This window comes from Bombus terrestris, unplaced genomic scaffold (assembly GCF_910591885.1).
Source record: "Bombus terrestris unplaced genomic scaffold, iyBomTerr1.2, whole genome shotgun sequence".
Lineage (NCBI taxonomy): Eukaryota > Metazoa > Arthropoda > Insecta > Hymenoptera > Apidae > Bombus > Bombus terrestris.
Genome location: NW_025963581.1, coordinates 264538 through 268736, shown reverse-complemented (window position 1 = coordinate 268736; position 4199 = coordinate 264538).

Sequence of the window (4199 nt, the reverse complement as noted above, 5' to 3'; positions counted from 1 at the left end):
TTGTCCCACGTTGTCCCACGTTGTCCCACGTTGTCCCACGGTGTCCAACGGTGTCCAACGATGTCCCACGTTGTCCAACAATGTCCAACGGTGTCCCACGTTGTCCCACGTTGTCCTACGTTGTCCCACGTTGTCCCACGTTGTCCCACGTTGTCCCACGTTGTCCCACGTTGTCCCACGTTGTCCCACGTTGTCCCACGGTGTCCAAAGGTGTCCAACGATGTCCAACGGTGTCCCACGTTGTCCCACGTTGTCCCACGTTGTCCCACGGTGTCCAACGGTGTCCAACGATGTCCAACGGTGTCCAACGGTGTCCCACGATGTCCACCGATGTCCAACGGTGTCCACCGATGTCCAACGGTGTCCAACGGTGTCCAACGATGTCCAACGATGTCCAACGATGTCCAACGGTGTCCAACGGTGTCCCACGGTGTCCAACGGTGTCCCACGTTGTCCCACGTTGTCCCACGTTGTCCCACGTTGTCCCACGTTGTCCCACGTTGTCCCACGTTGTCCCACGTTGTCCCACGTTGTCCCACGTTGTCCCACGTTGTCCCACGTTGTCCCACGTTGTCCCACGTTGTCCCACGGTGTCCAACGATGTCCAGCGGTGTCCAACGGTGTCCCACGGTGTCCAACGGGGCCCAACGGTGTCCCACGGTGTCCAACGGTGTCCCACGTTGCCCACGTTGTCCCACGTTGTCCCACGTTGTCCCACGTTGTCCCACGATGTCCCACGGTGTCCAACGGTGTCCCACGTTGTCCCACGTTGTCCCACGGTGTCCAACGATGTCCCACGTTGTCCCACGTTGTCCCACGTTGTCCCACGTTGTCCCACGGTGTCCAACGAGGTCCAACGGTGTCCCACGTTGTCCCACGTTGTCCCACGTTGTCCCACGTTGTTCCATGCTTTCCCACGTTGTCCCAGGTTGTCCCACGTTGTCCCACGGTGTCCAACGATGTCCAACGGTGTCCAACGGTGTCCCACGGTGTCCAACGGTGTCCCACGTTGTCCCACGTTGTCCCACGTTGTCCCACGTTGTCCCACGTTGTCCAACGGTGTCCCACGGTGTTCAACGGTGTCCCACGTTGTCCCACGTTGTCCCACGTTGTCCTACGTTGTCCCACGTTGTCCCACGTTGTCCCACGTTGTCCCACGTTGTCCCACGTTGTCCCACGGTGTCCAACGGTGTCCCACGTTGTCCCACGTTGTCCCACGGTGTCCAACGATGTCCAACGGTGTCCAACGGTGTCCCACGGTGTCCCACGTTGTCCCACGTTGTCCCACGTTGTCCCACGGTGTCCAACGATGTCCAACGGTGTCCCACGTTGTCCCACGTTGTCCAACGATGTCCAACGGTGTCCCACGTTGTCCCACGTTGTCCCACGTTGTCCCACGTTGTCCCACGGTGTCCAACGGTGTCCAACGATGTCCCACGTTGTCCCACGTTGTCCCACGTTGTCCCACGTTGTCCCACGATGTCCCACGTTGTCCCACGTTGTCCCACGTTGTCCCACGGTGTCCAACGATGTCCAACGGTGTCCAACGGTGTCCCACGGTGTCCCACGTTGTCCCACGTTGTCCCACGGTGTCCAACGGTGTCCAACGGTGTCCCACGGTGTCCAACGGTGTCCCACGTTGTCCCACGTTGTCCCACGTTGTCCCACGTTGTCCCACGATGTCCCACGTTGTCCCACGTTGTCCCACGTTGTCCCACGTTGTCCCACGATGTCCCACGTTGTCCAACGATGTCCAACGGTGTCCCACGTTGTCCCACGTTGTCCTACGTTGTCCCACGTTGTCCCACGTTGTCCCACGTTGTCCCACGTTGTCCCACGTTGTCCCACGGTGTCCAACGGTGTCCAGCGATGTCCAACTGTGTCCAACGGTGTCCCACGTTGTCCCACGTTGTCCCACGTTGTCCCACGTTGTCCCACGGTGTCCAACGATGTCCAACGGTGTCCCACGTTGTCCCACGTTGTCCCACGTTGTCCCACGTTGTCCCACGTTGTCCCACGTTGTCCCACGTTGTCCCACGTTGTCCCACGTTGTCCCACGTTGTCCCACGTTGTCCTACGTTGTCCCACGTTGTCCCACGTTGTCCCACGTTGTCCCACGTTGTCCCACGGTGTCCAACGGTGTCCCACGTTGTCCCACGTTGTCCCACGGTGTCCCACGGTGTCCAACGGTGTCCAACGGTGTCCCACGGTGTCCAACGGTGTCCAACGGTGTCCCACGGTGTCCAACGGTGTCCCACGGTGTCCAACGGTGTCCAACGGTGTCCCACGTTGTCCCACGGTGTCCCACGTTGTCCCACGTTGTCCCACGTTGTCCCACGTTGTCCCACGATGTCCCACGTTGTCCAACGATGTCCAACGGTGTCCCACGTTGTCCCACGTTGTCCCACGTTGTCCCACGTTGTCCCACGTTGTCCCACGTTGTCCCACGGTGTCCAACGGTGTCCCACGTTGTCCCAAGTTGTCCCACGGTGTCCAACGATATCCAACGGTGTCCAACGGTGTCCCACGGTGTCCCACGTTGTCCCACGTTGTCCCACGTTGTCCAACGGTGTCCCACGATGTCCAACGATGTCCAACGATGTCCAACGGTGTCCAACGGTGTCCCACGTTGTCCCACGTTGTCCCACGTTGTCCCACGGTGTCCAACGATGTCCAACGGTGTCCCACGTTGTCCAACGGTGTCCCACGTTGTCCCACGTTGTCCCACGTTGTCCCACGATGTCCCACGTTGTCCAACGATGTCCAACGGTGTCCCGCGTTGTCCCACGTTGTCCTACGTTGTCCCACGTTGTCCCACGTTGTCCCACGTTGTCCCACGTTGTCCCACGTTGTCCAACGATGTCCAACGGTGTCCCACGTTGTCCCACGTTGTCCCACGTTGTCCCACGTTGTCCCACGTTGTCTCACGTTGTCCCACGTTGTCCCACGTTGTCCCACGTTGTCCCACGTTGTCCCACGTTGTCCCACGTTGTCCCACGTTGTCCCACGGTGTCCAACGGTGTCCAACGATGTCCAACGGTGTCCCACGGTGTCCCACGTTGTCCCACGTTGTCCCACGGTGTCCAACGATGTCCAACGGTGCCCAACGGTGTCCCACGGTGTCCAACTGTGTCCCACGGTGTCCCACGTTGTCCCACGTTGTCCTACGTTGTCCCACGTTGTCCCACGTTGTCCCACGTTGTCCCACGTTGTCCCACGTTGTCCCACGGTGTCCAACGGTGTCCCACGTTGTCCCACGTTGTCCCACGGTGTCCAACGATGTCCAACGGTGTCCAACGGTGTCCCACGGTGTCCCACGTTGTCCCACGTTGTCCCACGGTGTCCAACGATGTCCAACGGTGTCCCACGTTGTCCCACGTTGTCCCACGTTGTCCCACGTTGTCCCACGTTGTCCCACGTTGTCCCACGTTGTCCCACGTTGTCCCACGTTGTCCCACGTTGTCCCACGTTGTCCCACGTTGTCCCACGTTGTCCCACGGTGTCCAACGATGTCCAGCGGTGTCCAACGGTGTCCCACGGTGTCCAACGGTGTCCAACGGTGTCCCACGGTGTCCAACGGTGTCCCACGTTGTCCCACGTTGTCCCACGTTGTCCCACGTTGTCCCACGATGTCCCACGTTGTCCAACGATGTCCAACGGTGTCCCACGTTGTCCCACGTTGTCCTACGTTGTCCCACGTTGTCCCACGTTGTCCCACGTTGTCCCACGTTGTCCCACGTTGTCCCACGTTGTCCCACGTTGTCCCACGGTGTCCAACGGTGTCCAACGATGTCCAACGGTGTCCAGCGGTGTCCCACGTTGTCCCACGTTGTCCCACGTTGTCCCACGTTGTCCCACGATGTCCCACGTTGTCCAACGATGTCCAACGGTGTCCCACGTTGTCCCACGATGTCCTACGTTGTCCCACGTTGTCCCACGTTGTCCCACGTTGTCCCACGTTGTCCCACGTTGTCCCACGGTGTCCAACGGTGTCCAACGATGTCCAACGGTGTCCCACGTTGTCCCACGTTGTCCCACGTTGTCCCACGGTGTCCAACGGTGTCCAACGATGTCCAACGGTGTCCCACGTTGTCCCACGTTGTCCCACGTTGTCCCACGTTGTCCCACGTTGTCCCACGTTGTCCCACGGTGTCCAACGGTGTCCCACGTTGTCCCACGTTGTCCCACGTTGTCCCACG